The following is an 8,920-nucleotide window of genomic DNA, read 5'->3' as shown; positions in this document are numbered from 1 at the left end:
GAGCTCATGCATATTAACCGGGACTCCAGACGCACCGCTTCTTCGCGTCACAGTCTGAGCGTTCCTCAAGGTGTCCCCCCCCCCCCCTCCCTACTTACTCCTACCCAAGATAGGCTCTCATATTCCACGCATAACCGCTGAAATATTGTCGCTTACCGGTCGGGACTGGCGCGCTCCCGCCGTTGGACGCAGCGACCGGTCGAGCCAGGGTGGGGGGAAACTCGAGCGGGGATCGTCTGATGAGTTTGGGGGCGGGGAAGGTGAAGGAGAGGCGGGCAGGCAGACTGGAGCGATCGACTGACAGATTTATGGCCGCGTTCGCGAAATCCGATGCGCGGCTCCGTCCCCAGCTGGACAGTGGGCGAGGCACGCGCAGGGCCGCCGGACAACTGGCGACCCTGACAGTGTCCTGCGACCTGCGGTCTCCTTCCAGAGGAGTCCCGAGGTCATCCGCAGGTCTGCACACACTGCAGGAACGAGCCGCCCGACCTGCTGTGCGATTCCCTGAAGAGCCAACTGCAACTTCATTCTGGAAATTATGGTACACAAATTAAGATCCGTAGCCGAAGACAAGTCACACCATTACCCGAGAAAGTAAATACGAGTAATCAGCTGCATTACAGACCTATATCACTAACGTCGATTTGCAATAGGATTTTGGAGCCGGCCGGACTGGCAGTTCTAGGCGCTACAGTCTAGAACCGCGTAACGCTACGGTCGCAGGTTCGAATCCTGCCTTGGGCATAGATGTGTGTACAGTCACTACTCTTGATGAACTGTGGTATCGTGTTGAAGCTGCATGGGCATCTGTACCTGTACACGTCATCCAAGCTCTGTTTGACTTAACACCCAGGCGTTCAAGGCCGTTATTACGTCCAGAGGTGGTAGTTCTGGGTACTGATTACTCAGGATCTATGCACCCAAATTGCGTGAAAATGTAATCACATGTCAGTTCTAGTATAATATATTTGTCCAATGAATACCCGTTTATCATCTGCATTTCTTCTTGGTGTAGCAATTTTAACGGCCAATAGTGTAGATTAGGAAACAACACATTACAATTAGAGGATGAGTTTTGTCGTATGAGTGGCAAAATACCTCACCGTGGTTGAAGCAAAATGACAATAGCAAGAAAAGTGACTCAAAAATGAGAAATTAGTTAACATCGAATATAAATTTAGGTGCTCGGAGTTCTTTACCGAAGGTACTTGTCTGGGTTGTTGCCTACTACGGAAGCGAAACATAGACGCTAAACAGTTCAGACAAAAAACAGTAGAAGCTTTCGAAACGTGGTGCTTCATAAGAATATCAAAATCAGGTGGGTAGATCAGATAACAAATGAAGAGTTACTGAATAGAATTCGGGAGAAAATAAATTTATGGCACACTTTGACTAAAAGAAGGGATCGGTTGATTGCACACATGCTAAGACTCAATTTTATAATGAAGAGACGTATGGGGGTGGGGGTGGTAAAATTGGTAAAAGGAGACCGAGGATTGAGTATATTAAGTAGGTCATTTGCTGGCTAAAGAACTGTGTGTTTTTAACAATCATATTTTTATTTCTGCTCGGTTTCCTTGCTCTTTACAGCGTGATTTTTTCCACTGTGTACAAACGCTAGGGATTGATCGATGAGAGGATACGGAACAAACAAGATCTAATGAGATTATGTCAGGAAACGCGTGGTTTCCATGCTAGAGCCCATTTATTCAGTCATACTTTATTGCAGAGACTGCGGTCTTAGTACGAGCTGTACCATGTAACCACAGTTACAGTATGTGTTGAAAATGGTTTCCATGTGCCTCAGTGCATGCGTGTACGTGCCATAGCATGTTATGTCTCAGTCATGGACCATGCGACCGCTACGGGCGCAGGTTCGAATCCTGCCTCGGGCATGGATGTGTGTGCTGTCCTTAGGTTAGTTAGGTTTAAATAGTTCTAAGTTCTAGGGGACTGATGACCTCAGAAGTTAAGTCCCATAGTGCTCAAAGCCATTTTTTTAGGATTTTTGAACGTAGACAATGAAGTGACAAGAGCCGTGGGATAGCGATACCCACATATGCAGATGGCCGAAGTATCGTGTACACAAGGTATAAAAGGACAGTGCCTTGACGGATCTGTCATTTGCATCCAGCTGATTATGTGTTTAGGTTTCCGATGTGATAATTTCCGCATGATGAGAATTAACAAATGCTGAAATAGGACTGGTACACTACTGGCCATTAAAATTGCTACACCACGAAGATGACGTGCTACAGACGCGAAATTTAACCGACAGTAAGAGGATGCTGTGATATGCAAGTGATTAGCTTTTCAGAGCATTCACACAAGGTTGGCGCCGGTGGCGACACCTACAACATGCTGACATGAGGAAATTTTTCCAACCGATTTTGGGTACACAAACAGCAGCTGACCGGCGTTGCCTCGTGAAACGTCGTTGTGACGCCTCGTGTAAGGGGGAGAAATGCTTACCATCATGTTTTCGACTTCGATAAAGGTCGGATTGTAGCCTATCGCGATTGCGGTTTATCGTATCGAGACATTGCTGCTCGCCTTGGTCGAGATCCAATGACTGTTAGCAGAATATGGAATCGGTGGGTTCAGGACGGTAATACGGAACGCCGTGCTGGATCTCAACGGCCTCGTTTCAGTAGCAGTCGAGATGACAGGCATCTTATCCGCATGGCTGTAACGGATCGTGCAGCCACGTCTCGGTCCCTGAGTCAACAGATGGGGACGTTTGCAAGACAACAACCATCTGCTCGAACAGTTCGATGATGTTTGCAGAAGCATGGACTATCAGCTCGGAGACCATGGCTGCGGTTACCCTCGACGCTGCATCACAGACAGGAGCGCCTGCGATGGTGTACTGAACGACGAACCTGGGTGCACGAATGGCAAAACGTCATTTTTTCGGATGAATCCAGGTTGTGTTTACAGCATCATGATCCCTGTTTGGCGACATCGAGGTGAACGCACATTGGAAGCGTGTATTCGTCATCGCCATACTGGCGTATCACCCTGCGTGATGGTATGGGGTGCCATTGGTTAAACGTCTCGGTCACCTCTTGTTCACATTGACGGCACTTTGAACAGTTGACGTTACATTTCAGATGTGTCACGACCCGTGGCTCTACCCTTAATTCGATTCCTGCGAAACCCTACATTTCAGCAGGATAATGTACGACCGAATTTTGCTGGTCCTGTACGGGCCTTTCTGGATACAAAAATGTTCGACTGCTGCCCTGGCCAGCACATTCTCCAGATCTTTCACCAACTGAAAACGTCTGGTCAGTGGTGGCCGAGCAACTGGCTCGTCACAATACGCCAGTCACTGCTCTTGATGAACTGTGGTATCGTGTCGAAGCTGCAAGGGCCATCCAAGCTCTGTTTGACTCAATGCCCGGGCGTATCAAGGCCTTTATTGTGGCCAGAGGTGGTTGCTCTGGGCACTGATTTCTCAGGATGTATGCACCGAAATTGCGTGAAAATGTAATCACATGTCAATTCTAGTATAATATATTTGTCCAATGAGTAGACGTTTATCATCTGCATTTCTTCTTGGTGTAGCAATTTTAATGGCCAGTAGTGTAGTTGCAGCTAGAAGCGTGGAACATTCCATTTCGGAAATCGTTAGGGAATTCAATATTCCGTGGACCACAGTGTCAAGAGTGTGCCGAGAGTACCATATTCCAGGCATTACCTCTCACCATAGACAACGCAATGGCCGACGGCCTTCAGTTAACGACCGAGAGCAGCGGCGTTTGCATAAAGCTGCCATTAATAGCCAAGCAATACTGCTTTAAATAACCGCAGAAATCAATGTGCTACGTACGACGAACACGTCTGTTCAGCCAGTGTGGCGAGATTTGGCGTTAATGGGCTATGGCAGCAGACAAATGACACGAGTGCCTTTGCTAACAGCACATCACTTGCAACGGTTCTCCTGGGCTCGTGACCATATCAGTTTGACTCTAGACGACTGGAAAGTCAGATGAGACCAGATTTCAGTTGGTAAAAGCTGATGGTAAGGTTCGAGTGTGGCGCAAAACCCACGAAGCCATGGACCCAAGTCTTCAAGAAGCTACCGTGAAAACTGGTGGACGCTCCATAATGGTGAGGGCTGTGTTTACATGGCATGGAGAGGGTCCTCTGGTCCAACTGAACCCATCATTGGCTGTAAATGGTTATGTTCAGCTACTTGGAGATCATCTGCAGCCATTCAACGATGGAGTTTTAGTGGATGATAATGCACCATGTCACTGGGCCACAATTGTTCACGATTTGTTTGATAAACTTTTTGGACAATTCGAATGAATGATTTGGCCACCCAGATGGCCCGACATGAATCCCATCGAACAATTAAGGGGCGTAGTCGAGAGGTCTGTTAGTGCACAAAATCCTGCACCGGCAATATGTGCGCAATTCTGCGCGGCTATAGAGGCAGCACAACTCAATATTTCTGAAGGTAACTTCCAAAGACTTGTTGAGTCCATGCCGCGTCGAGTTGCTGCTATACTCCGTCCAAAAGGAGGTGCGATACGATATTAGGAGGTACCCCATTATTTTGTCACCTCGGTGTACCGTGTATGAACATTACGAATTATCTCGAACAAAACGATTTATTGACAAACAAACCAACACTGATTCAGGAAATATTGTTCTCGTGAAACACAACTAGCTCTTTATTCTTACGAACTATCGACAGGCTATGTCAAACTGATTTCCTCATTTTTAAAATTACCTGAAGAGTTTTGATACCGTTCTTGGGAAGCGACTTGTTATCAAACTGCGCACCAATGGACTGCCGTTTCACTTGTGCGTCTGGATTAGTGATTTTCTGTCAGAATAGTCACAGTTCGTAATAGTTGACGGAAAATCAAGGAACAAAATAAAAGTAATATCTAGCGTTTCCCATGGAATTTTCATAGGCCTTCTGCTGATCCTGCTCTGCGTACTAGATTTAGGAGACAATCTGAATAGCTCTCTTTCATTGTTTGCAAATGATTCTGTCATTTAAGGTCTTGTAAACATCAGGTCATCAAAACCAATTGCAAAATCGTGAGAAAAGTGGCCATTGTCTCTAAATAATGACATATGTGAAGTCATCTAAACAAGTAATGATAAGAATCCGCTGAATTTCGGCTACACGATAAATCACACAAATCTAAAGGCTGTAAATTCAAGTAAAAACTTAGGAATTACAATTACGAATATCTTAACTTGGAACGATCACACAGATGAAGTTGTGGGGAAAGCAAACCAAAGACTGCTATTTATTGGCAGAAGACTGAGAAAATGTAAGAGGTCTGCTAAACAGACTGACTACATTACGCTTGTCCGCCCTCTTCTGAAGTATTGCTGTGCAGTGTGGGATCCTCATCAGATAGGACAGACGAAGGACATCGAAAGAGTTCGACGGCTCGTTTTGTGTTATTGCGAAACAGGCGAGAGAATGCCACGAATTGGGGTGGCAATCATTTAGACAAAGGTGTTTTTCATTGCCCTGGGATCTTCTCATGAAATTACAGTCACCAACTTTCTCTTCAGAGTGTGAAAATATTTTACTGTGGCCAACTTATATGGGTAGAAATGATCATAATAAAATAAGAGAACTCATAATTCGCGCGGAAAGTTCTGTGTTCGTTTCTTCCGCGCGCTATTCGAGAGTGGAGCAGGAAAGATAGCTTTAATTTGGTTCGATGAACTATCTGTGAAGCATTTAATTATGAATTGCAGAGTATTCGTGTAGATATAGATACAATGCAGGCTTTCAGGTATTGCCGTCCTTAACGAATTTTTCTGTGCCTCTTGTTTCGTCCCCCGATGTTGGAGACATGATCAGAGGATATATAGACACAGAGAGCAGTTTCGTACTTGGACAAGTCCAGGAAGCCGAACTGCTTGTAAGTATCCTCACAAAAGTCGAGTCGTGACGTCAACAGACCGCTGTCTAAAGAGGCACCCACACGCTTAATATTTATTGCGCAACACAAAGTATCGTGCAGTAACATTTTTAGTCTAAGATAGGTATTGACGGTCTGCGCAATATGTTGAAGAAGATAGCGGAGCATTAAGAACATTGAACTCAACATCCCTTTGTTGCCTGAACTACCAAAAACAGAATTTTTATCGAGCACAGCAGTAAATAGTAAAAAAATAACAGTGAATATTTTTGAACTTTTTTCTTACTAAGTTTGTACTTTCGAGAGTACCGTCTGGCACTCCAGTGGCTCACTCACCTACTTTTCCCAGTACAGTACATATTGTAGTTAACAGAACAAAATACATTAGAATGCACGAATTCTACAAATTAGAGAACATTAGGAATTGGAATGCAGCAAAACAATTTTTGTTTTCATTGCAACATAGACATACTCGACAAAATGAACATTTTGACATGGTCTTGACTGAACCTTTCTTTTACTACGTACCTAACATCTTCCCCTCTTTGTTGTAAAAGTGAAAAAGTGGACAATTTTATTTCCTAGTGTTGCATCCTTTGGGAATGAGTATTCTAATTTCTTGCTTTTGTTGCATTTATTGTTTTCTGTCAGAACTTGCAGCTCTAGGACTGAAATGCTTTGCATTTGTCTGAACCATCAGTCGTTGAGCAACATTTCTCATAAGCTTCAGCAGAAGAATCTTTCTCGTAGCTCACTGTACAGTGCATAAGGCGAAAGGGCGATGCTACAGCTTTTTGGATCTTCTTCCCACCCCATACGCAGATATACGTTTTTCGGCATGTTCCATATCTCCAATATTATAATTGTAGCCCATTACTTAATATGGGCACTATGTTAATTTTCGTGCCATCCGTCTGCTTTCTGCGCACAAAAATTAGCTGTGTTCCGTGGTAACTGTAAGTCTGACACATTTTTGTTGTCTTTCTCCAAATAATCCCCAATTCCAGAGGATGACTTCCAATAACCAAAGTCATCTCTTCTCATTTCCTTAGAAAGTGAAAGGCCCGATGGGAATCCTTTCCTATTAATCCTCATTATACCCTAAGTCAAATATTTTCTCTAATTTTAGCCTGTCAATCACGTACAATGGAAATAAAAAAGTTATCAAAGTACAGTCTCCTGTTTTTACCTCAAAACTTCTTTGATACCCCTAAAACTACCCTTCCTCTTAATGCATAATTCTCTGACTCTCTCTCCAGGGCTTCATTTTTTCCTCGGTAAATTTCAAAGATAATAATGCAGCTTTTCTGGTCTGCAACACACCACAGTTTCTAGCCGTGTTTCACTGCCTTCATTGGGTTGTATTACTTCGTCGAATTTCTCTCTCTGAACAAAACGATTGACTCATCTAAACTCATGCTTCTCTTCCCTCGTAGACGGTTGGGAAATAATTATTTGCAAAAGAAATAAAGGAGCGCATTTTGTAGGCTTTGTGTGTGTTATTTGATAAAACTGTAGGAGCTATCATTCAAATGTAAATTACAGAGTACTGCATCAAACCCGTCACGAGTAATTGTGTTTCTTACTAACTGAACACCAAGGACGCCACATGATAACCAATTGTTCTATCTTGATGGAAGTTTACGAAACCCCATGAAAAATATTATTCCTATGAAAGATTTCAACTCTCCTTTTTTGATGTCCAGAATTTTGCTTTTCTGATTTGCATACAGGTTACGCTGGTACTCTGTATGCTTTAAGGATGGCCCAAGCAGACCAACATCACATCTGCAGCTGTTTCACAGACTCCCAATTGCCTTCATTGGATCCTAAAAGATCCTAAAAGAAAACTACTGAATTAGAATTATCCCCAGAAGTAATATCTTGGAAACATGAACTCTCATAAAACTACTTGCCATCAGGGCTACTATGGGTAGGGTATCAATTGGTTGTTTCCTCCAACTTCTGTCAGGCAGCTTTCTACTTTCGCCAGAGTATTAATGCAAGCAACCATTTATCTCTTATTTTTCGGAATTCTCTACAGTTTCAGGTAAATTGATTTCCAGTTCCAGTAATGCACATTCTACAAAATTTCTTTCATAAACTGCATCAAAACCTAAATCTTTATCATAAATCGAGTCAGAACCTAAAGTAGAAGAATTCTTCGCATCACTTGCATCAGTATCATCTTCTTCGTCGTCCTCAACCCCTGTAACATCATTAACAAGTGACAAATCTCCGAGGAAAGCTGCAGCAATTTCATGGTTTGTTAGTATTTTCTACACACGGAAAGTGGTACAGTAGTCTCTTTCTCTGTCAAGAAAAACATTTAATCTTTCTGATACTAAAATGAGTCTGAAATTTATGCAAGAGCTTCGTTAAAATTAATAAAGTATTATGAAAAACACTACAGAAAGCAACAAACTATGTTTGTTAACCAGTATATGAAATACACACACAAGACACGAAGTACTTTAAATTATGATACTCTTTTCTGTTTATTTCAGAAACAAAAAACTACAGATTTATCAAAAGAGGTACATGTGAAGAAACTTATCTTCATCATATTTACACTGATAAATATGAAAATTATACATAATTGATCAATCGTATACACAAAAAAACGCTCTCTCCAACGCCAGTCTTCAGCTGATGCCAATATATTTATTCCTCAATGTAATTTGTCATTAAAAATATATCTTTCCTTAGACCAACAGATCAGTTGCTGGAATAAGTTCTACAAATAAAAGTTACTTTCATAAAGATTTAAAGTCGCTTGCTTTGGTTCAGAAAGGTGACCACTTTTGAGCAATGCACATTTTCAGTAACATGCCAGCAGCCATAAAAAGTTTAGCTGATAATGAAGTTTACTTTGAAAAGAGTCTAAAGCATTTTTAGTGACCAACTCCTTCTACTCCACTAATGAATTTCTTAGTAGAACCAGCTGATGCATGCATGTTGTTAAAAATTTCACATAATGTGAATACTGACTTCTGTACAAACTTTGTGCAGTA

This window comes from Schistocerca serialis, chromosome 9 (genome assembly GCF_023864345.2).
Source record: "Schistocerca serialis cubense isolate TAMUIC-IGC-003099 chromosome 9, iqSchSeri2.2, whole genome shotgun sequence".
In the NCBI taxonomy this organism is placed as follows: Eukaryota; Metazoa; Arthropoda; class Insecta; order Orthoptera; family Acrididae; genus Schistocerca; species Schistocerca serialis.
Note: the sequence above shows the minus strand (reverse complement) of the source record.